The sequence below is a fragment of the Pipra filicauda genome, unplaced genomic scaffold, assembly GCF_003945595.2.
Source record: "Pipra filicauda isolate LSUMZ 115617 unplaced genomic scaffold, ASM394559v2 scaffold117_size3949168_pilon, whole genome shotgun sequence".
In the NCBI taxonomy this organism is placed as follows: Eukaryota; Metazoa; Chordata; class Aves; order Passeriformes; family Pipridae; genus Pipra; species Pipra filicauda.
In genome coordinates, this window is record NW_024103629.1 from 1,079,327 (window position 1) to 1,105,887 (window position 26,561).

Consider the following 26,561-nt stretch of genomic DNA (forward strand, 5'->3'; position numbering starts at 1 on the left):
ATCTGGTGCTTGGATTACAGAATCTTTGAAGGTTCCAGATTTTACTAGCCTGGAAAAAAAATGTGTAGACGAAGACTTTAGTAGCAACTAAAAGCTAGAATCTTGTTGATTCTGAAAAATCGTGCTTTTGAATACCTTGTGGTATTCAGGTATTCTGAACAATTTCAGTACCTCAAAACAAAATTATAATTCTCAGTAGATTTGACTATGTTGCTCACAGGACAAAATAGTCTAGACAATGGCTACTTGTTTTGTCCCAAACAATCTACTATGTAACTGAAGAGTTTTAAATTAGTTTGGAATTGGTCATATTTCTCAATTATATTTTTCATTGTTAATGAAAAGTTTCTGATTGAAGACCAGCTTCTTGGAAATACTAAGCAACAGAGAATAGTCAGTCCTGTTTCAAAAAAAAGTTGGTGGCTGAGTAGCTGTACAGAATATATAAATATAGAATAAGTTTCTCTACCAGAGGTCTGAGTACAATGTAGTCAGGAAAGGCAAAATAATATCTTGACTTAATAAAATAAGTTCAACTGTCAAATGTGGAAAAAAAAAGTTACACTGTCAGACGAAAATGTCCAAGCAATATGTCAACCTATATAATCCAGTAATAATGTCCTTTTATCTGGAATGGTTTTAAAAGTTATAATATTAGCAATGGTTTCATAGACTCAGCGGAACAGAGCAGAAAGAAGAAAAAAATTGGTGACACCATAGGAAATGAAATATTGTTTAATACTGAATAGTTTCTTCTTGCAACTCAGTTTTTAAGACATTTACTGAACATGCTAATAATGCAGTCTTTCAGAGAACCATTTAAAATGGTCTTTTCCATGTTTGTCTTACAGAATTCACTGTTAAGAATGTATCTACACCTTAAACAGAATCTAAAATATTTACTGACTGCACAATGGAAGATAATGACTCAAAATCAATTATTGGATTCAAATTGCAGTGAATTGTGAAGATTATTTAGGAAATAAAAAGCAAAAAGAAATGCTATAATGACTTATTCAGGGATTTTAAATGCTCCATCAAGAGCTTTAGTTTTATTACCATAAAACAGATGATAAATTCCATTACAAATGAAAAAAAAAAATCACTCATTTCCAGAAAGGGGAAAAATAGAGGGAATAAAGAATCTCTTCAGTGATGATTATACAGTCAGTGAACCCAGTTTGCTCATTTTGCTTACCTCTCCAGCCTTTTCTTTAAACTTTCCTGAGCCTTTCCTAGTTCCAGTCAGGAAGGCTTCCTCACTTTTTTACAAGGTGGCTGTCTAAGTGTTTGTGTTTTAGATTCCTTCACTTTTTCCTCATAAAAAGTCTTGATTGACTAGCTACAATTTCAGTGCCATGTGGATCAAACACACACATTTGCAGGCCTCAGCTTTGCTGCCTGGATACGGGAACATATGAGAACTGTTTCTGAACTGGCCCTGTTACCATTAGCAGGAGGGGAAACTCAGTTCTGGGTGTAATATAGAGTGTTTCAAAGGATCAAACGTTTTGGGGGTTCTTTTTGTTTGTCTTTTTTTTTTTTTACTCTTTTTTTTTGTTTTTTATGTTGTAGAGCTGGGAGAAGTGAGGTCTTACCCGGAAGGCATCTGAATTTACTCACTGGAGTGTTAGGATGCTACGAGGGATACTATGAGGCATAAGATCAGGTGGGTTTAGTAATAAGAGTTCAGGCTGAGTTCAGACTGGCTAGAAGACAGCTTGTTCATGGTATGACCAACTTTTAGACTCGGCATCCTGAAATAGGGACATTTTCAGTGCAATCATGTGAACCATATGGGCATAACTTGGACATCTGACTTGGATTGTTGAGGAATACATTCAATGCAGGTTGCTTGCTGTGCAGCTGCAGTGCCAGCTGTTGACTGAGCTCTGGGTTGGGAAAGCCCCAGTCAGGAGGCCATGACCTGCTGACCCTTTGCATAACCAAGGGCACAGGGACCTGTACCAGCCAGTGACAGGTGACTGGACACTTAGAGACATGGCAGAAGCTGATGACTACCCACTTTCACATGCATAGACTGTAAGGGTTTAAAAGCCCAGGGTTTCCTGTTTTCAGGGTCCCTCTTTGTAGGCACTCAGCTCGAGCTGTTATTTTGTTATTTAGTTATTTATTATTTTAAGGATCAAGACATCTGAGACTGTGCTATGGGAAACCTGGGGTGGAGCCAGTAAGGAAACCTGGTCTAACTACGTGAGTATGGGGTGTGTAGCTGCAAAGGGAATTTCGGTCCCAGCCCAGGTGGTGTGAGGGTGGCTACCAGCTTGGCTCCTTTCTTGACATGGAAACATGTAGAAGTGGAATCAAAATCAAATCAGCTTTAGTTCTACCAAAAAGAAAATGAGAAAGACAGGAAGATTGTATAGTAACTCTGTAATTACCTGTCTACTAGGCTCCTGGTATTTCCTCTCTTTGTAAATGAGCAACAGAATCCTAATCACTTTGATGTTATTGTCTTGTCTCCCTTTTCCATTTTTAAGGGAGACTAAATTCATCTGAAATCCATCCAGCCTGTAAAATCACTTGCATTTTGTATGTCTGAGAATCTGGGAAGAGTAAGATTATTATATTCTCTTACCAGACATAAACATACACATCTGAAATATTCACTGAAGATTTAACATCCATATATGGTCTAATAATTGTTTGTTCCCCTGATGGTGCCTTATAAGAAATAAGCATTAGTAGATCACAATTCATCTCAATCTAGAATAAGACAAATTACATCCAAAAGGGTTTATTTCCCTCTGTTAACTATAAGGGGAACCCAGCTGATTAGCTCTTCTGTAGACAGCCAACCTGGGTATGTCTAGGAAAAGCTCATATAAATTTGTCCCACACCAATGGAAACAGGCCATACCTTAGTATCTAATGCTTGTAAGAACTTTAACACCTTTCACAGTTACATCATGCTGAATAAAAAAGTGAATGGAAACCCTGTGGGGAGGGAGCAATGGCTGAACAGGGGGATTTGGAAGTATCTGGGAGTCAGAATTAACTACTCTGAATAAATCAGGAGAGAAAGTGATAGAGGAAATTAGTTAGAGGTCATGACGGACAAGTGGTATCTTTGTACCCTAGACAATTGAGTAGTCATTTACAGTACTCATTCATCATTTCTATTTAATCACAGCAACTGAAGCATAAAAGTAAATGTCAAAGCAAACTTTAAAACTGAGTTAAATGCAGATGGCTACATGACCTGTCCTATCACACAGCCTGTGAGGCCAGTTAGAACAGACATAAGTTTAATAGATCCATTTACTTAAATGTCTCTATTTGACATAATTCATTGAAAATTACAAGAAAACACTAAAACTCCATATTTTTCATTTTACCTAACAAAATCCTTGCTATCATCGATTTTTGTGCAGCTTTAACAGGAGATACATTCAAGTTAATGAGAAATATATTCTCTAAAAGATAGGACAGAAGCTTTTCTTATGGTACTGTCAATTTTTGATGGATAGGGCATTCAAGATCGTAGCTTTCATTTTCCATATTTTCAGTTCAAGTGTTGAAATTCATAGGTGGTTACTTATTTAAATAGTTCTGTTGTTCATCACTATTACATTCATTATATTAAAAATAAATGCAAATGTAAGCACAGAAATGCGAAGCAGAAGGGACAATTAAGCTCTTAATGTGGAAGGAGCTATACAAGGGAGTGGCATGCAGCAAGTGGAAAAGTTGTCTATATGATATAGAGCAGTCTGCCAGTCTTGTAGGTTATCTGATAATCAGCTCCAGACATTTGAGGTTCACAAATTCATATTCAAAACTGAATAGGGCTTGGTAGTGATATTTTTTTCATTGAAATGTTGTGCCACACTGAAATTAGCTCATGAAGTAACTTGTTAACCAGTATCCTCAAGTAATAAACATGAAATTAAAAAATGTTCGATAGTCTACATCAGTCACAGGCTAAAATTTCTGAAAGAGCTGGCCCGTAAACAAATTTAACAACTGTAGTCTATAATACAGATAGGATGTGTAAGCATGAGGAAAAAGTAACCTTCAAGAGATAAAACATGAAGTAGTATGAAGAGACAACATGGGAACATACTCATAATTCCTGTTTTTGAGTGAAAATCAGTGCTTTAAGTATTCAGGTCTGTTAAATTTATTAAAAAGAGAAAAAACACGTACAATGTCCTTCCAAAGGACTGAATTATAAAATTGCATTTTATATATTGGAACAGATTAGAATGTGGTTACCCATTCTATTATCTTTGGTGGGAAAGCTTTGGTATTCCTGTGCACTCATCATGTGTATGCTCACTCGCCTCACGAGCAACCATTTCAATGCAGTTATGTTGCCAACTAGAGGTGTTCTATATACATTAACTCTGAATGAATTCAAGGTTAATAAGTCCCCTCCCCTCCCACTCTCCAGAAGAGGTAGACAAGAGAGAGACTGCGATGGTCAGGATTTTCTTTGGCTGTTTCCAATGCCCTAAAACTTATATTATAGTTACACATTATGAGATTATTGAGTTGGTCCTAATGAGCCCTTTCACATTCTTTTTTTATTTGAATTCTGCTGCAAACAGATTCCTAACCCAAAGTCTCACCTTTTTAATGGCAAAATAACTAAACTATGTATGCAGTCAGATATGTGATAGGTCAGAGGTCAAAGATAGTAGTCTCCTAGCTACTGGCCTCGATCTTATCTTTGCTGGAAAAGTTCTCACTTCAGATGAATGTATTCTATCACATGATCAAAAATGTAGCAGCTGTTGTGGGTATAAACCACTATTTATTTAGATTTTCATTCCAAACCCACTCATGATCATAGTATTAATATTTTTGGTTGTTCCTTGATTGCCCCAAGTGCCATGCACCTCTTTTAATATCACTTCAATTAGAACACTCTATAACTGACCCAACACAGTCTTTGTTGTCAGAATAGGAGATATACAGTGTATTCACATATATTTCAAACAAATCTCCACTTAAATTTTTTGATGTTGTGAATTCACTATGAAGCCTAAAAATATCAGTCCAAATTTTTTGTATCAGTGAGATAAAGTCTTTTACCATTAATTTTGCTCATTAATAAATTTGATGACATTTAACCTGTAATACTAATAAATTATGACAGAAATTCATGCTTTTGGAATCTTTATTGCTTCTATATTCTATTACTAAGTTTTTTTTTAAAAAAGTAGTGAAAAACAAGACTATAAGCTGAGTGAATTAATTTACTCCAAATATTGGCATCTCATAGCATGGGTGAACAAAAACCTAAACCCTGCATATTAGTGCTTTTCCTTTTGCAACTGAATTATAGATTTTCAAAGGAAATAAGATTACCTTTAATTGGAAAATAACAATTTTAGATTACTTTTTTTTTCAAAAGGGCAACTCAACTTACAGCTGATCTTCTGCTACCTGGGTTATAGCTACTATAAGGAGATTCTTTTCTTAATACGGTAGTGTCTTTTAGCTTATATCACAGATGATATTAAAGCAAACAAACAAGCAAGCAAACAAGTAAAAAGGAAATAAATAAAGAAAAAAGGCTTTCTCATAATTATATTACAAAGAAAAGTAGACAGAAATTTATCTTACTCTGCTTGATTTCCAAGTATTTATAAAAGATTTATCCCCATCATGGTTAACTGTAGACAAGATTTCCCTTTGGCAGGGTAACCAGGACAATATGAAAGCAGACCTCAGTAGATTTCTTATTGTTGAGAAAATGTCCTCAGCAAATATCTTTCTTTTTCATAGTGTTTTGCAGCTAAATAATTTTTTACATATGTCAAAAATGGTAGCTGGCTCTTCTCATAAATAAAAAGCAAACTAAAGCAAACTAAACTATATTACTTTCCTTTCAGTTAGTTATTTTCATCTACTCTAGAATAACTATGACATTTAGAATATGTGGAGATTATGAAGAAGAATTTTGGATATTTATTTACTTGAGAAGAAAGGCTATAATGAATTTCATGTTGTATTTTTTTCAGTATGCTGGTTTGGATGATAATAGATTTGCCTTCTGGCCTCAAACTATATGATCTTCTGAGTTTCCTCTTCATCCTCTGTCTCCGGGGGCTTGAGAGAGAACAGATAGCTTATAATGTTATCGTACTCTTTCAACTTTATTTCAATACAGCCAAACACATCCTTCAAAGCTTCAGGAAAGAGATTTATGATTGATTGGTTTTTGTTGGTTTAGGTTTTTTTGGGGGGTTTTATTGTTTGTTTCTTTCTTTTGATTTTTCTTAATGGATGCAAAATTTACTGTGTCTTCTACTTCCTAAAGCTTTTTTCTTCCAAAATAACAGAAAGCATTCTTTCTAACAGTTTAAGGATATAACAAGGAATGAAGACGAATTTAATAGTCACAGTAAAGTGTGCCTCCTGGATACTTATTTGCTGTATTTTGCTAAACTTGCCCAGAGTGAAGAAGTTTATCTTTGTTTACTCTGCTTAGGTTAAAAATTGCCTACTAAGATCATCTAGGTTTATATCATCTAATCACCTCACTATTTAAGACTTCTAAGGTGTTTTTCATTCTTTAAACTTCATAAAGGTGCATCAGTGTGAAAGTAATGGCTGTGGAAAGACTGGATAAACCTAAGAGATTCTCTCTGTTCTTAAAGGCCTGAATATTCTTATCAGTTTTCCTTTTGGAGAATAAGGAGCAAAGCTAAATTCATAGATGCGAGCTTGTAAGGGCTCCTAGAAGACTTTGTTAAAGCAAATCTGAATTACTAATTCCTAAAAATAAAACATCTAACTAAGTTAAAGCTCTTGCAGAAGTCAGTTTTGCAGACAAAATCTAGGAGTACTTGTTGCTTCTTATTTATATATTTTATTTTATTTTATTTTTTAATAAATATATGTGTGCACTGTGTTTATTATATTCCATTTTGTATTCAGAACTATCAGTTTATTTAGGCACCAAGAATTTTTTGAATATTAGAGAGTCTCCTTCTCCAGACATCCATGGATTAGAGAAGTCAGTGAGTGAGCTTTATAGGATTCAACACATAGGTACTGATCCAGAGGACAGACCAGGCCCCTAAAAATCTTATCCCATGTCCCTGGCTCTGGAAGAATATATGGCATGTACACTTCCAGATCAAACTATGGTCAACCATGCATCCATTCAGCAGGAGCACTTGAGCTTCACGGCACAGGTTGTGTTTTTAGCCTAAGAGAAGATGATGATATTATTCATGTCAAGAGCATGCTCTGTGTGTGTTTTGCAACTGAGATTTTCTGAGGTGCTTAAAATGATAGCAGTGGATTCAGCATTAATAAAGATTGGGGGAGGGGAAGCATTTTTAATATAAGCAAATAAAAATAATCTTTTTTAAAAGTAATATTTTTTTAATAGCATCTAGTGCTCCTGCACTAGAAGGAGTTGGGGCCAGAACTTGAAAATACTATTGATGACTATTAAACTTCAGTAAGAATGTCATCCCTGGTTACCATATAGTTTTGAAACACGAATTATATTTATGAACAATTAATGTTTGCATGATGGTGCTGGAATAGTAGTGTAAAAGCATTTCGAAGTAATTTCACAATGACCTGAGAAAACATGCAGTGTAAATAGTTCCTGGTTTTGTTTCTTTTTGCCTCTTCAATCTGTCTGTCTGTAGGTTAGGGAAGAAAGAAATCACTGGATATGTAAGACTGATTTTTCTTTTAACTACTTGAATATTAGTCTGTTAGTTTGTTTGTTTTTTTTTAATTATTCACTGAATTGAAAGTTAATTAAAATGAGATTACTAAATTGCAGTTATGTAGATGTGCAGTAAACAGTCAGCTTTGTAAGATACAATTTCACTTTTAAAGAAATATTGAAGAAAACATCTGCTTTTAACACTTGAATTAGTGCTTATGGTATTTATACTTTCTATAAAGTAAGTTACTTATAAAATCAACGTCAGTCACAGTGTAACGCTTTACAGTACATATTAAAAAATTCACACTCTGGAAAGAAAATTCCCTCAATAATATGAAATATGAAAAGGGGCAGTCTTGCTTATTGGCTCTTCCATCTACAGACATACACTACAGAATTAAGTTAAAGGCAATATTACAGTGCACCTGTTTCAAGCAGATGTATGGGTTTTATCAGCAGCACAAAAAAGCAAACAGCAACACAAATGACCATATCCGTATGCTACTGACACATATCTCTGTCACTTGTGTAGCATAAATTATATTGAGTTAACAGCATATTTTAAAAATAAATGGATTTCAGTTCATATTCTTTTCCTTAGTGTTATTTTCTGTTTCATCTCCCACTAATGGGAGTTCATTGCTCTCAAGTGGAAACAGAATTGGAAAAACGTAGTAAGCTTTTAAAAATTGTGCACTCTTGCAGAAAGTTACATTTCTGTGTCCATTTTAGGAGGTTTGGTTTGCAGTGTAGCAGACACTGCTCAATTATATGCACAGCCTGGACAGTCTGCCCACTCACTATGAGTCCTGTCTGTTGTAATGAGTTTGATCAGACTGTAAATTAGGCTTCTACAGTTTTCTGCGGATTAAATTATTCCCTTGTGTGGGATTCATGATATAGTAAAACAAGGATTGAGGTAACATTCCCAAAGTATCAAATGAATCAAAAAATAACATCAAAAGTTGTTGATAAGAGTATTTCCTCCATTCTGTGTCTCTGTTTTGCCTCACTTGGCGTTGAATATTGTCATAGAGTATGTTTCTGTCAGGATTGATACACACTTTGCTTTAAGAGTGCGAACACAAGAATAGCTTGCCCAAGGAGCTTGCAGGATTCAGATTGCTGAAGGCTTTTAACAACAGTTTAGATAAACTATTGATAGATAGCACACAACTATAGCTAATTCTGCTGGGGGGGTGAAGGGGGGGAAAGTCAGCATCCTGCCAGCCCTAGTTTTCTCTGGTCCTGTGGTTCTATGTTTGTAGATTTTTAATGGAAACAAAGTTATGGGCATCCAGCAAATCCCTGCAGACCTCATAAAACTCACCACCCAGAGCCTGACTTTTCCTCCGTTTGTTCAAGCAAAGAGGAGATTTCACGGCTTCCTTGGGTCACTGCTTTCAGCATTTAACTACCTGTATAACTATACAAGTTTTCCTAATATCAAACCTAATCTTCTCTGTTAAGCTCATTTATTCTTGTCCTGTCCCTAATGAACATGGAAAATAATTGCTCACCAATGAACACCTCCTTATATTACAATAAGACAAAATAACAGAATACAATTACTAACAGAGTCCACCTGATGCCCTCAGAGATCTTTCCAGTGGAACTTTCTTTGCAGAAGATTTCATACATCTGGAGAAATACTTCTTTTATTATCAGAGGTTAAAACTCCATAGTGATTACCTTAAGTGGAATTAGTAATCTTTGAGTGTTTTGGATTTTTTTTGCGATATGCATTTGCTCCCACAGAATTCATGCTAATAAAATATAAGTATATATTTTATATATATGCAATATATATATGTATATGTGTATCTATATATGCATAAAAATATATGCAATAATTTCCAGCTTCCTAAAACTTGGCTGTTAATTTTTATCATGTCTTTATATATATTGGGTGTCTTACTAAAATAGAGAAAGAATGCATGTTTTCAACATATACTCACCTCTTAAAAATCTCAGAGAGTTTTTGTGAGATATGTGCATTCACACACACCAGTTGTTATTTTTGCTTTTTTTACATAATTTACTCACTACTGGTAAAATGGAGAATTCTTTTTGTTATCCTTTGCTTGACAATATTTTATAAGTTGGAAGACTGTCTTTATGTCTTCTTGAACTTTCTAAAAAAAAATCAGTTTCTTCAAGCTTTTCTATTGGACACATTGTCTAAGCCTTCATTTAACATGCTTGTTTTTCTCTGTCCCTCTTTTCATTTTTTACATCTTATTAAATTACAGTGTCCCTATAATCTAAAATAGTCCTAATTTTGAGGCGTTACGAGAATCAACTAGAATTTTCATTATTATCTCCCTGTCTTATTATATAAGAAATTTCTGTTAGGACAAACCAGATTGAGTTGCTTTTTTTTCCGTAACTATGGGGCATTACTGACTCATTCAATTAATGATCCATCACAACTGCCACATCCTTTTGTATCATATAACTGCTAACCAGTTATTCTTCCCTTTGTGCATTTTTTCTCCTTTCTTTATTTTTTCTTTATTGAATTTTGTATTCTTGTTTTTGAGTTTTTCTTCAATTTATCAAAATCATATTTAAATCTTTTCCTGTCCTACAGAGTGCTTATAAATTCTTATATCTCATATAATCTAAAATGTTCTTAGTGTACTTTAATCATTGCAGTCAATATTTTTTTAATAGAAGAGACAGATAATAAAGTTTCTCTATAAAACACGGATAATAATTATTTGAAAAAAACAGCCTTTGAAGGCAAGTAATGTTTACAAGTCTCAAAAAGAGTCTGCCACTAAATAATAGAATATCTCATGTTATCAAAGCTGTCTTTGTCTTGTGAGGAATTTATACTGTCATACTTTCAGGATTCAGTTGATTTCTAGTTACGCCAGCTCAGAATGAGAGCTGTAATGTTACATCATTGCCTATCAAAGTCAGGGGTTTTTTTTACTTTCTAGAACATTTACTCTACTGTGCTGTTGAAGGAAGGGTATTAAGCTTGATTACTCTTCTGTCTGATCCAGTACTGCAAAATCTAAAACAGAACTCCACTGAATGAGAGCACAACCTGAGAAAGACAGCAATATAGTACTGTAGGATTATAGAGATCTAGCCATACACAAATCCTGCTTGATATCAAGTAAATTTTTAGGGAATGTCAAGGATTTTGGTTGTTTTGTTGTCTTTTGGTTTTTTTTCAGAGAGAGGTTATTTTACTTGTAAATGGAGCAGAGCTGATTGGTGTATCATCAAGGGACAAGTGTGGACTACTGAGACGCTTTTTGCTGGAGTTACTTTTCAGAAAAAAAACGGTCTTCAAAGCCTTTAGAGATTTTGTTTTTGCAGAATATAGGTGGTTTTGGAAGGCAAAAAAGTGAATCATGTCGACAGTACGTTAGCTAATGCATGTGTGTGCTGCAATAGTGTCAAGAGAAGTCATGTTTCGGAGGGAGAGAAAATCTCAAAACCACAGGCAATGCAACCACTCAATTAATTCCTGCAGGACATTCATGTAACTTGGAATTCAAGAAGGAGCTCTTTCCTTTCTCTTTTCAAGTAAATTTTCAATTTTTCAACTGCTAGTTTGCTCCATTTGACCTCATTTATGATGTTAGAGGTAAAAGCTGTCCCCACATCCCTGACCTTGTGGAAGGCACATCAAACAGTGGAAAGAGGAATTTGTTTTCAAGCTGCAGAAATGGTCTGTGAAACTCTAATGAACAAATTACTTCAGCCGCTGTGTTGAATTTGGTTTTTATGTGGTAAAAAGATGAGGAAAGTGTAGAAACTAACTACTTCTTAGCCCATTGCCTGCTGAAATGAAGTTCTATTGGCAAAATTAGAACTGGTGTCCCCAAATCAATTATACTAGAAATGGCAGAAGCAGTTGGAATACAAAGAACAGGCTTTACCAAGGAAGCTAAAACATGACTCCACCGTAGTGAAAATTGAAAACACTTCAGAAGAGATACTTTTTTCCTTGTTGAGTTACTTTAGTTTTGGTTAAAGTCACACAGTCAGTTGGGAAGAAATCTAGATGCAATTTACCAGTATTTAAAAATAACAAATGCTACATGATTTTGCTAGTTAGGTCACCAGATCTGAGTTGTAAATTCCTGAGACCTGTCAGGATATATTATATGGGACTTAGTTTCTCACAACATAGTCATGCATTTTCTGTATGGAGCTGACTCATGGCCAGCACAAAATACAAGCAGAGCAACGGTACCTTAGCACAGACATACTGAAACTCATTCCAGGTTAGACACTGAAACAACCTTCCTTTGTTAAACTCTCTGGACACTATAACCATCATTAGCTGCAAATCACTCAACTGAAGTTTTCTGCACTTTAATAACCTGGTAGTAATTGAGATGAATGACACTTTATTGGCAAAATTAACCAGTGAAACTAACGTATAAATAGATAGACAGAAGGAGTCTGTATGAAGTGATCTTAGAAAAAGTGACAAAACCAGTATAACAGAAACTATCTGTACACATACTTCACATCCATAGCAGTAACTGCATGCTTTGTACATGCTATCCAGCAAATTTGTCCAGAATATAGACATTGAAGGTTGAGATGTGTGTTTAAAATTGAACAAGAGAAAAGTGATTTGTATACTTTTCCCTTGCTTACCACTTAATTAACATATATTTTAAAATATTTTTCATGAGAAATTTTTTAAAATCACAGTAGAGATCAAACCCACTAAAAGTGCATTTTTTCTTCCCTAAAAGTTCTAATATTTCCCTCACATGCTGTGTATGTATATCTGTGATTCTGTTCCCCTCAGGCTTGAAATCTGTAGTTAAATGATCATTAGTTTTTAATTTAAAAGAAATTGCCTAAAACAGTTTGTATCAACAGAACTTGAGATTTTTGCATTTAGGGAAATTATGTTGAAATCCTTATAAATGTTTTTCATATTCTTTCCACTGTCTTTATGGCCCATTCTTCCATCCTTGCTATTTTTAATCCACTCACTGTAGTAATCTTATGCACATTTGGACAATCTGTACCTGGCATTCTGAGGGGAAGCATGCTTAGACCTCCATCAAACCAGTTAAAGAACAGACCACGCCAGTGTAAACAATAATCTGTTACAGGACATGCTTGTAGCCGAGATTGTCCTGAAAATCCCTTCTAAAACAGGTATGAGTGTTCATCCTGGCTAGGCAAATTTTTTGTCAATATCATAATGTTCTAGTGTAGTACATTTCTTTTGTTACAGTTTTAAAGGAGCCAAGGGATTGCAGTGAACATGACAAGGCACAACAGGATTTGACTTTCATATTATGAAATATTTGTCCCATAGGAATCAATGTAAGTTTGTGAGAGCACTGTAGTAAAGATAATGTATTCTCATTCTCAAAGTGTCAGCCTTATAGTAATTTCTTTCACAGATTTGAAATAGAGAAACTTTTCAAACTTTATAGTTTGATAAGCATTGAATACTTTGTTCACATCGGAAAGATGTATATTTTTCTCCCATGGTGAAAGTGTACTTATTATTGGAGTCAGGTCTATAAATAGTTATAAAACTTATGTTGCCAAGAGAAGGAACATTCAGTTTCTTTTTTTTTCCCCTTCCCTACAGTTCTATGCATGCAATCATGAGTCACTCGGAAGATATATTGTTGAATCTCATTGAAATAAGTGGTTACCACTGTAGAATCCTTCAAAATTGAAAATATATGAGAATAAACTCTTATAAAGGGGAAGGCATGGAAGAAGACAACATGCTCAGAACAAAAAACAGCTTTTAGGAACTTAATAAATTCTACTCTGTTTTTATCTTTCAGTCCCATTCACTATTTTGTGTTGGACATAAGCACACGAGATCCTTGAAAAGAGTTAGGCTCATTTGCTTTGTTTCTGTAAGAAAAGTTTTTATTGAATTTGGAGAATTGAATTTAATGTAAGGAAGAGTCCACCTTGATGAAACTCTAGTCAAAAAATCATCAAAGCCACTGTATGCAAAAACGAGAAGGGTAGAGAGTGATGGAAGAATGGAGATGAAAATGAGAAAGATCAGGCTATATCACAAAACCAGATGGCCTTAGAAGAAAAGAGTGGACATAATGTTAGTGTATTATTGACTGAAACAGGAAGATGGAGGTTTAGTTTTCCTTTCTTATTACATGGGAACATGATAATGTTTTCAATTAAATTACAGTATTGAGTTACTGAAGGTCATTTGGTAAATTGGTGGGCTTTTAATCATTTTTGAAACATGTAAGTCTCTGAAATACACTGCTATTGAGTATTGAGACCACAAATTGAAGATGATTCAAAAGGGAAGTAAGTAATTGTATAAATATAAAGGTATCTAACAGAATAATCATAATTATCACAACTTGGGAAGGTATATTAAGTTTTGTATTTCAAAGTTTAAGGCAAACAGAGATCAAGAAATTACCCACAAAGGAACATACTCTGTCATACTCTGCTTGTCTTATCTTCCTGCAACTAATGTCACATACTAGAATTTGCCAAATTGTGAATCTGGATATTTGTTTTCTGTGAAACTAATAATAATATTTTCACTTCTCTGTTTTCTCATCTGAGAACCTCCTGAATCTTTAGAATATGCAGCATTCCTGAGTATTACTGAAAGTTCTAGAGATATGGATAGCATCAACACATATCTATAATAAAAATTATATTAATATATGTTGCATACAAAAAGATAAAATTAGAACCAAAATATTGATTAGACTGAAGTAAACTTTCTAAATTACAGAAATGAATGAATTTCCTTTCCAGTTAGGTTATATCCCTCTTTTCAGTCCCCTTGAGTAAATGGCCTGTGGGGTGTTCCACAGGCACATAGTTGGTGGCATACACAGACTGTGCATCTGGTATAATGGTGTTTTACCTTGTCTTATTTTGCTTCAGTATAAAAGGTCTGCTTCAATTTGCCATATAAGGGTATTTGAGGAATGTTCAGACTTTTTTGTCTAAAGAGAGCATTCAGTTATTTTAAACTGAGGGTTTGAAAATTACTTATCCAACAGTTAATTCTGTTTGCAGCTAGGTAGATGACTGACATACCATAGTGTATTTATGTGTACTGAGTGTATTTTAAGATGGATTTACTTGAATTGAATAATCACATTGGTTTTATTATCACTTTTCCTTTAAATTGGGCATCAAATTTTGCTTAAATTCACTATACCTTAAATTCTGACTCCAATCATAGCTTAAAGGCATTAAGAACTTTCTTTTTTCTTTTGAAGGACTTGAAGGGCAATTGCAGCAAAGCAGTATCACTCAGGCATGAAAACGTTTTTTATGATTACTAAAACTCCACCTCAGTGTCTTGTAAGAGAAAGTTCATAGCTGACCAGGCAGCCCTATATTGTTTCTATCATATAAGAGACTGGAATTTGGATTTGCAGTCATTTTATTCAGTGAATATTGAGAGGAAATTAGTTTTGATGTCTTAAGGCTGGAGTTGCTTTTTAGCAGCTTCTTAAACCAGTGTTTGAAATGGCAGTAATGTGAAATAGGGAGGGATACCAGTACTTTTGAGTCTTTCCAGAGGTGCAGGCTATGTATTGAAATGATACTCAAATGAAAGAGCCCAGAGGTGAAAGGAAAGCAGAAACCAGGAATTTATCTCACCTCATCTTAGACATGTACAGTGGAGACATCAATGTCTGAGCCAAGGAGACATTGCTAATCAGATTCCCTTTATAGTCAAGGGATAGAAACAGTTGCTTTTATGGCTGGATGCATTTGATGGAATTTGGGTGTTCTTGTTAAGGATGATACAATTCCCACCTAAGAAATGTCTTTTCTTTTCATTGACTACAAGGGAATACAAAAATGACTAGCTTAGATGCAGACATGTAGATAGCTGTGTTTGGTTAAATAAATGCCACTTTAAAACACTGTAAATAATGGCAAGAACACATAGTTGCCAGGTCTATTTATGACCTTTTTTTTAATAATAGTCCAATGTTACTGAAAAAAAATAAGAACATTAAGGTACATTGGTAAATTGTAATTAAAACCTAAAATTAGGAAAGGTTATTTCTCTAAAGCATGATTTGCTTTTAAAAAAGAAAATTTCAAGAAAGAAATTACTAGTTAACTGCTATGCAGTCTTTTACTATCTGCTTTAAAAAATGCCCACAGATCAAAGGGGCTTCTTGCATTCATCAACACAACAATGTTCTGATGTGTAAAAGGAAAGAATAGCTCAGATGAACCATAAAGAACAAATAAGTAGCATTATCAAAAGCTTGTCAGCAGTGGGTAACCCTCAAGAAGCTGGTTTGCAGCCTGAAAAGAAAACAGCACAAATCTTTCAAAGTAGTCAGACAAGAAGCTGTGAAATTCCATCCATGCTTATATATAAATAATGAATCATATTATTTATATGAGTTACTTATATAATCCTACAGCAACTTTCATTAATTCCATTCAGTGGTAATAAGAATAATAAGCACAGATGTGTAATTCAACCAAAGTAATAATATTTATATACTATTTTTTAATTACAATATAAGTACTCTATATTATCACATTCTTATCATATTGGTATTTCTACTTGTGCAAGTGCTCTCTGCCTTCAGTTAGCCTCATTCTCACTTCTCTGTATTTCTCTCTTTCTTCTCTGAGAAGAGGGTCTTATGGCTACTTCAGGTAACATAGCCAAATGAGTCTGCAGCATTGATTCATACAGAGGCATTAATGTGCTCAGTATTGTTTATCATCTTATTTATTTCAGTGTCTTTTATTTTTACTATTCATTGTTTGTAAAGAGATCTTAACTACCTTTTCTAAACTGATGTTGAGGCAAATTTTTTCAGTTAAACACTTAGCCTGAAACATTTAGTTTCCCTATTTGACAATTTTGTGGAGATGTGAAATCTTTACCAGTTCTCCCAAAAGCTAAGTAATTCTTTCTCACTACAAATTTTTCCATCTTAACTCTCATTTAAGATAATATAAATATGATCACTTATTGTACTTTTTCTCATACTTTAAGATGTGAACTTTTGACCTTTATCACTGGAAAAAATATTGTTCAGATGTAAGCTTTGATATTTTTCTCATAGACAGTCTTTAATCCATGAAAATATTGCTTTATCTCCAAGCTTAATTAGCTCATTTAGTACTTTCTCAGGAAAGATCTTGACAAAGACCACCTGAAATATTTCTTTTCTGTTCTTCACTTTCCCCTTACACACAAAGAAATATAGCATTAAAATAAAATACTGTAACAGAGAAGGAAATTTGTCAAATTCAAGTTTAGCTTCATAGTCAGTAGGAAACATCCCCGCCTTTGAGTCTCCAGTTTTGGAGACTGAATTCATGTTGATTGTTTTTACACCTGACTCATAGTACTTTTTACTTTGCTTTCAACTTAATCCAATTAGGTATAAATTGTTACGAAAAACTTTGACACTAGGATACCAACGGCGGTGGAATAAGTAGACTTTATTTACCAAAGTGGGATTTTATGTTCCTTTCAATTTTATTTTCTAAAAATAATATCAGAGCATTCAGACTTGTTGAAGTACCCTGGTTTGAGATTTTTGCTTCAATTTTTTAAATTTTCTTTTTTTTCATAATACATGTTGATTAACCTGTACTTATATCTGCATATATAAAACAAGAATCGTGTTTGAATTTAGATATTTTATAATATTTTAGAACTTTCTTTCAGGAAAATTTTTTTGGAATAAGGAAGATTCTTCCTAATTGAAATATAGCAAGACTTTGAAATAATTAAATTCTTCTCAAAGGAGGATCATTGTATTTTGCAGTTCTTTCTCATTAGCTGATTGACTTGAAAATATCCTAAAATCTGTTTACTTGGAAAGATGCACAGAAAAATTTTACTGGTGGTGCCATATGGAATAATTACAGTGACAGCCCTCAGAGGGGTAAAGCACTAGGATCTGTTTTGTACAGTCGGAGCAGTAAATTAATACCCCAAGGATTAACTCACCAAAGTCTGAAGTAATCAGTAGTGCAATAATTGTACCATAGACACGGAATTTTACCCAGTTAAGCTGTCACTGTCCTTCTGCCACACTGGATTGCTAATGGAATACTGTCTGATACAGAGGAACTGGGACAGGTTTAGCGTTTGACCGTATTCCAAGCGACCATGTTGACACAGGTATCTGATCAACACAGCATTTTGTATATTTATTTGTTGCTTTGTATCAGTCTTTTTGTGGACCTGTAATGAAAATCCTTGTAAATCTGTGAATGCTTTATAATCTGTAATGACAAAATGAGTTTGTTTGTCATGTTATAGTTTGCCATATAAACACTGGCATTATTTAACCCTTCATTTTGTGGTGATTTCAGGCAACGTTCCCAGTGAGTCTGAGGAAAGTAAGACAACTTTGATCACCATGTATATGCTAACACTTTGTAGCAGAGCATTGTAGCATATGGAGTAAATCCTCACTTTCTTAGGAAGCAACATGTGTTGAAACACATTTAAACAAGGACAATGTTCTACATTGCTAAGTTCAAGACTAAAAATGAGCTTGTTATAGTGAGTGTGGTTAGTTCTTTTTATTTATTTATTTATTTTTAACAGTAGGAATGGTCTTTGTAAAGTCATGGAATAATTTTTATTATAGCTGAGAAAATGTTTGTAGCTAGTTAAGCAGATAGCTTTTTGAAATTTTATATGCTGCATGAAAATTTACATTTTAACAGGATATTGGACTGCAATTTTTAAAATACTGAGTATCAGAGACTACTGTAGTATGAAAATGAACTTTCTGTATGCACACAGAAATTTACAGAATATATGGGCATGTATAAATAAACAGCAGAGCTAGAGAGCCTGTACTCTTCAAATGATGCAGATGATTTGCTTTCTTTATGTACTAAATGTACATTCTTATGTTGTGTACTAAAGTAGTTCCAATAAGCAATGTATTTACTTTTGCATCAGCTAAGCTACACTGTTTTGAAATAAAGCTATTTTTGTCTATAGAGACCTTAACTTTGATAATATATTAAATACAGTGAGATGAATATAGACGCTCTGCTTTATAGTAAAGCTAAATTAATACCCGAAAGTTTAACCTTCAGTGTACAGTGTACTGAATATTACTTTAGAAATTACTACTAATTTCTTTTTAAAACATGGCTCCACAAAAAAGGTTGCTAGTGCTGGGGAGGGCAGCAGAGGAGAAAAACACTTCCAGTCTAACATGAGTAAAATATTCAAACTCAGCATCTTTTTACCACTGTTATATCTGCTTTAACAATTTTGATAAAGCGTTGGGGTCTTTTTGTTTGTTGTTTCCATCCTCATTTTCTGAAAAGACTTAGTTGCTATTCTGTAACTTTTATATTCTTCATCAGTGCTTAGTTAACAAAAGCAGAAGTCAAATTCTGACACCAACTGTGCACTAAAAAGTAGCATTCTGTAAAACATATCTATCATAAAGAATTATAGTGTTTCAAAATGATCCTTAGTTCATTTAAGTCCTTGTTTCCTTGTCGATTATTATAGGATGTGTTGGCTTCTGCTGTGGTTATGAGCCTACTGAGGTCAATGAGATGACATTGGTTCAATGTTCTTGGTACATTTAAGCAAAAAAGGACTGTTGGATTTGAGTAGTTTTCCTTGTAAACATATGTGCTATGTGAGGATGATTATTAAATCACTAAGACCTCATTATTTATAAAAGGTCTTGAGCAAATCACAGAAAAACCTCATGACATGTGCTGCAGACAGTTCTAGAAAGTCTTTTCTGATCCAACATTGAGAAACAGTGGCTTAAAATGAATACAAAACATATTTTTAGTGAAAGATGATTAACTGAACTTAAAAAACAAATTAAAAAAAGTCCAACTATCTCTAGACTTGCAGAGAAAATATCACAGTCATATGCCTTCCAATGTACTACTTATCAAGTATAGCAAAAATAATTAAATGTTGTATGCTCCATACTTAATAGATGGAATATTGTTAAATTTTTTGTATGTCAGTAAAAATGGCAAAAATGGCTATTTCCACCAAGGACTGTTTTTACTGTTAGTTATAAAACTTGCACATACTAATATATATTTTCCTTAGGCTTGTGGACTCAAGTAAGTCTGATGCAATTTCAGCCTCCTACTTTGGCTTAATGTTTTTCCTGTCATAAGAAGATCTACCTGTATTTTAAACCCATTATGTACTTTGATAATGATGGCCTAAATTTAATGTAACCTGTTTTTTGGGTTGCTCTGAATGTTTTATTTAGGTGTCTATATGGAATAAGTTTTCGTCTGATATACTCAAATCCAGCATTGTTTTTTAGCTGTAGCTCCTGTTTTTTGAAAAATCTTGAACTTTGGAAGAAGCTTATATCCACTTCTTGATAAACTTTTCTACAAGGAAGAGGTACTTTCAAAATTCAGATATTGTCTACATGTAGTTCAGTATTTTACATGATATTGCGAGCATTTTTCTATTTCTTTTCAGAACATTTTAGTTTTCCTAAGACGTCTTGTGGAATCATTTTGGTCAGGGTTATTTGATTCTAATGTTGTTAATCATACGATAAATTCTGATTATTCGGTTTTTTTTCTTAACTTAATAAATCATGCTGACTTTGATACTTCTGGCAGAGAATCCAGTGCCATGAGGACAGACAGCCTGTGCCAGCCGCAGGGCTGTTGGTGGCACTGCTCTTTGCTCTCTTTTGCCTGCACAAAGTGGCTATGCGTGCACTGACTCAATAGGTTTGCCCTGACTCTTCTTGGAAGTAATTTAAAAATATATCTCAAAGGCAGTATATGCAGAAGATTTTGCACATGTTCAAAGCAAAGCATGTGATTGCATTCTTTAATTCCAGAGCGCCTTATGAAATGCAGGCAAATTATGGGAGTTAAAAATGGAAAGGAAATTACTTAGTGAGGCTCACAATACTCTATACAGACATAGTGGTGTGGGTTTTTTTCCCCAAAGTGCAGAATTAAAGTATGGATTATTTTTTCATTTTACCCCTTTCTCCAGAGACCAATTTTTAAAATGGACAAAGTCTACATATTATACTAGAAGATCTTCAGAATATTTTTTTTTAGCTCAGTGCTAGGATAAATACGGTGTAACAGTACCTAAATATTTGAGAAAAACTTTTTGCAGTAAATTTTCTATGCAACACATGTAAATTGTTTGCAAGCATGAACACAGTATGTGGGGACTAAACTAATTTAATATGCACCCTCCTTTCTCACATATATTTTTTCTGAGTATCACTGAGTATTTACAAAGCACAAACTCGTAGTTACTTTAGCCAAATGCCTTCTAATCCATGTATTCTGCTATGGAGGTGAAAACTGTCCAAACACAAATAGAGACATTTGGATGACAGTAAATCGTGAAATCCCATATTTCTCCCTCATCCTTCTGGAAGTGGCTTTAGTTCAGTCCATTCCATACCATTCACATAAAGATTCTCTGAAGTGGTCCAGATTTCTTGGTGATCACTGTCATAAGTGAATATGTAGAGCTTTCCACAGAAAAATAGAACCCACAAACACAGATTTGCCAGAGCGGTGATGAAGAGACAGACAAGGAACTGACCTTCTGCCATCACTTTAGTAATTATAATTAGGTTTTTTGCTTGTTTTTTAAACTCACCTCATCTGATATATACCTGTATTTACATGAATCAATTTTTGATTAACTGAAAGCCATCTACACTTTAGGAAAAAGCAGTAACCTTCATTAAAAAAGAAAAAGAGAGTGCTGTGAAATGTTATCACAGAGGATGGTGGCTTTTAAAACAGGATAAAAAGGAAGATAGGGATGAAAAGATAGCAGAGGATTAAAACCAATAAGATGACTATCTTCTATTGACTTTATAGTTGTACTGGACACAAAAAAAAATTACTAAAAATCAATAATAATCCAAAAAAAATGAGGTGATAAAACAATTACAAATGATATTGTTTCAGTCTACTGTATCACCCAAGTCTATTTCGGTGTATTACCAAGAAATTATATGAAGGTTGAAAATTACACTGCTCAAGCATTAGGAAGTTAAACACAAAGTATCTTATAGGGAATAAAAAACCACTTTATCATATGATTAGTAACTATCATAATGCTTAGTAGAAAGGTATCCTATAAATCTCTTGGATACAAATAACATTCAAGAAATATTCTTCATACATTTCCTCTCTCTGTAATTAAGATCTTAAATCTCTGTACACGCTCTTACTGCTGGCTTGTTGTTACAGCACACCCAAAACCCCTCAAAATCTAACAGTTTAAATGAAGAGAGGAGTTTAACTTAGAAAAATTGAAGATAGCTAGAATATTAAAGCTAGATTTGGTCCTTAGATATTAAACAGATAGAGTATGTGGAACGGTCTCTGAAGAAGCAGGATGATGATAAAGGTTTAAACAAGAGAAGTTACAGTTTGGAACTATGCCAATGAAAAAAAATCCAGAATTTCCTACTTGAAAGATTTTAGATCACATTGCTTATGAAGTTTAAATGAGACCATGCCATACTGAAATGATTTGTTGGACCTATTGAGGATTTGCATGGTTTTACAAAGTGTAAATTAATTATAGCCTATACATTTGGCTTTCTGATACAAGCTGTTAAGAGCGTTCAAAGTTTTCTGGAAGAATTGTGTCATTTGAAGTAAGTAATTAGGGCACCTAACAACTATGGATGAGATTTTTTTTCCCTGCAAGTTATGAGCAAAACAAAAATTTGGTGCAATGGATAAAAATAAAAGTACTTCAGTACTGTTGTCACAGAAATAGCTAGAGTATGCTATAGATACACTTCAGCTTGCTCTGAAATGACTATTTCAGGTATGATAGCCATCTCTAAAGACCACAAGGACTGTAGCTTAAGCTATAAAACCCACAGGTAAATTTTCCCCCCTGTCAGCTCTGTCACTTCAGAACTTCTGTACCCCAGTGCAATGCAAAAGGAGAGGCTGATGCTGAATCTGCTGCTCTTGGGAGCATCATGGGCATCAATGTACACCTCTTAGTGCTCATTTCTCTTCTGGATCTGACATCCATGCAGTACTGAGAGTTATTGAGCTGAATTCTGTGGGACACATACACTTTTCCAGGAGCTAGAACAAAGGAATTGTTAATGCTTTGTAGGTGATCCCAAAATTATTGAGCAGGTATGTCTGTATTCATTTTGTTTTCACAAACTCAACTAAATGGCAATATAAGAACCTTAATGTTTCCAGGCAACAAAAGCTCTGATCATGACTCTACACTAATTTTGTTTTCATATGTTAAAATGAGTAAGTGGTGGTTTTTGACTTTTAATTTTTCCATTAAAATTAATTTTCATAAAATCACAGTGGGGTTGGGCAGGGATTTTTTTCCTATATGAGAAATAAAATATTTTAGGGAGATCGTTCTTAGTAAAATTTCTAGTTTGTCTAAGAGAAAATTCAGAGCTTCTCAAATGAAAAAAGTATGTGGAGGATTCAAAGAGACTGAAAAACACTCCTTGTCATCAAAATACGTCTTAAATACATGTTGTAGTATAGTGACTGTCTTCAGAGAAAATGGCTCAGGTGTAACTAATCACTTTTTTTGCTATTTTTCTATATGAGTTCCCTTATATTCTTGCAATTATCTTTGTATGGCACACACTGTATCAGTACCTGAATAGTCGGTCTATTATAATTCCTACAACAAAAGAAAAATTTCGAATTTCTATGCCCAGTAAACAAAAGCAAACAGGATGAGTTCACCAGAACCTCTCTTGTGTTTTTTGATAAAAAATTTCCCACTGAAGCAGGAGGCTTTGCACTCAAAACTTTTCAGTTTATATGTATTTTGAAGCTACTGTATCAGAATATAGTTCTTTTACAATATCTGAAATACCCCATGTAATGTTCCCAGCCTTTACAGCAGATTGTACATGCCTTTAAAAGCTAATGTCGGGGGTATGTTATGTCTATTATTATTTGACTTTTTCACTATAAGTTATTAATCTCAATAACAAATGCTTTTCGGAAAATAAACAGTATCCCATATTTCTCTCCATGGTGCAACTGCATTTACTATCACTTTTTTTTCTTGATTTGCAAAAATGTAACTTAGGAAATAATTACAACCTGCAATAAATAAAAGGAAGGTGGAGGACAGCTCTGATCCTTGGAAGAGCACACTGAGGTTTGAGAATACAAAGGTGCCAAAGAACTGCTTGAAGAACAACAACATTTTTACCTCAAAAATGAATGTATAATCTCCATGAAATATGAAGCTGAAACTAATTGGGATATGGCAGACTTTGAAAGCTGCAAACAAAATTTACTACCTGGCTAGCACTAGCAATAGTACTGGCTCTACTAAAACTTTATGACATTCTTTTAAAACTGAATAAAGACATTTTACATTCTACTTATTTATTAGCTATTTGTATCAGTACAATGGTGAGTAGTTCAGAAGTTTGAAGGGGAATATGCAGGTGATTCAATAATTCATGGCTCTGAATGATAGAACTAACAGAGCAACCTCCTGAAATGTCAGCATGCAGTGAGAAGCCTATTAATAAAAGGTCCTCTTTTTCACAAGGAAGTTAATTATTACTAAGAACAACAGAGTACAAATCTAAACATTTGAAGACAGTCAAGAATTCTTGAAAGACTTTTCTCTTGGTACATCTTAGGAAAATTCATGTTTCCAATTCAGCAAGTGTTTATCTTTACTCCAGATAATGCTTGTATTGCCATATAGAAACCAAGGAGAGTTGGTGATCATGGATTCTCCATTTCCACTTGGATTACTAACTAGGAATCAGCAGACTTGGTTATGATCTTATACTTTCTGTTTACCTACACCCAGGCATCACAAAGGAAAGTCGGTGTTCATACCCATATCCTATATACAGTTTTAAAAGAGCACACTTAATTTTGAAAGGTTCATAAACCAGAATAGTCATATACATAATGCATATATTTTTGTAACAACTAGACAAGCTGAAGATCAGTATTTAGTTTTTTTGTAGGTGAAAAATGAAAGTAAGCTAGCAGTTGACTGTAACTCCATGAAAAAGTAATAATGGCCACATGTAGTGCTATTATGATAGACTTGCAAAGTGGACAATAGCAATCATGAAGCAGTGGAAGAAATGCCAAATAGGCATCTAATCAAGGTATCTCCCTTCATAGTCTCTGTGGAGTGTTCACATTACCAGTTGTGAGATGGGGAAAAAAATTCTTAATCAGAAAAATGAATCATCTACTTTATACCAGAAATGAAAATCCCAGTAAGTGTTTAAATTTTTCACAAATAAGTTTAAGTAGCAAATAGACTGTAACTGGCAACAGCTTCATATTCGAAAAGGTCAGATTTTCTGGTATGCTCAGGCTAATGAATCCATATGTGAGGTTTATGGCTGCTTTGAGTCACCAAAGCAGCGCTTTGCAACCAAAACACCTCAGTATCCCTTCCCTGATGTATGGGAAGTGCTGCTTATTTCACTCTTTTACTACTTGCATCTAATCATAGACATTTTCCTCCCCACATAGGTCAGGCACCCATTTAGATCACAGCTCCTTTTAGCATATTCAATACCTTCAGATACACAATTATTCCAGGCTGTGTTCAATTGAATGTTGTTGCTAAGTTTCCTGACCAAAATAATTATTTTTTTAATCCTGATTTTCATACCTTTTCTGTTTGGAATCTGTTGCCTTGGGTTCGGTATTTTTTTCCTAAACAAATGTAGCTACACTATCTTTATGTAGTGGTCTTACCTCATGTCTTAAATTCCATGTTAATCAATATAAAACATCTGGATTTGAAGCAATGGGGTGTAATTCTGCAGACACACAGCATAAGACAGTGTCAGGAGCACTTCCTAATAGCTGCTTAAATGGTAGGAACACAAAAATTATATAGGTAGTATAAGATGCTTTATGTTACTTGAAGCACAGCAATAGTTCTTTAAATTGCCATCCATTAACTCCCTGTAAAGTCTAAATCATAATTTAATTGATTTCTCATAAAACACAAAAAATATTACAGTATGAACCAAATGCTAACTCTGTAAATTCGAAAACTCCAAGTAAATGAAAAATAAACAAGTATTAACAGAAAAAAAAGTTACACAATTTTAAATACAGAACTTTTTGTTAACTTTTCAGAATATTTTTATTTTTTGCTCATGCAGTTCTCTGCAAAGCCATCTGGATATGTTTGGAGGATATCTAGGTGCTCCTGTTCAGAATATACTGTAGCATTATGTGCACTACATTTTCATGGGAATTATTTTCCACTGTTAATATTTTCTGAGTAATTGTCAAAGAGTAGGAGATTATTCTCCTATTTCAAATCCTAGTATCTAGCTCTTCTTGGTTCTTTTAGTTGAATTTGGCAATTTCAGGCTTAGTGCTAATTAAAATTGACATTTTATTTCTACTCTCAAAAAGTCGTGGGTTATTCCTAGCCTAATAAATATAATGGCCAAGACACATTACCACTAACACCTCTGACTCAACTCTCCTTCTTCCAGGACAGGTTAGCCTATCAAGAATGGACCCTGGTACTAGGCTTTATCTTATAGTGCAATAATTGTCATGGGCCAAAATTGTCTCAGGAGGATGCTCAGAAACAGTATGAATGCAAGTATATAAATGTGTAGCCTCAAGCTTGTGTCAGACTAATATATATATGTTCCATATGGCTACTTCCATGTAATACTGAAGAGTGAAAGAGTCACTATAAATGCAACCAGTATCTAGAAAATGGCTAGATAAGCCAGCATTGCCAGCTCTAACACTGTTTGTGCTAGGGGTGAGGATTATAGCACCGGTATTCATCCCTTCTGTCCCACTCAGCTTGGTACAGTGGACTTGACTAAAGACCTCAAAGACAACTCATGGAAAATGAATTAAACAGGAAAGGAATATACAGAATGTGTAA

At 34.1% G+C, this 26,561-nt stretch overlaps 1 protein-coding gene across 7 annotated transcripts in view; it reads left to right on the top strand.

Annotated features, from left to right (window-relative positions):
• Positions 1-26,561, top strand: part of CNTN5 (contactin 5) — a 618,340-nt gene that overhangs the window by 89,791 nt on the left and 501,988 nt on the right. Inside the window, exon 1 of one of the 7 annotated variants that reach the window (XM_039385369.1) lies at positions 1,645-1,669. The exons of the other annotated variants lie outside the window; for them this stretch is intronic. The gene's annotated coding sequence lies outside the window, so the exon portion shown is untranslated. Of the gene's footprint in view, positions 1-1,644; positions 1,670-26,561 lie in introns of those variants that run through there. 7 annotated transcript variants of the gene reach the window in all.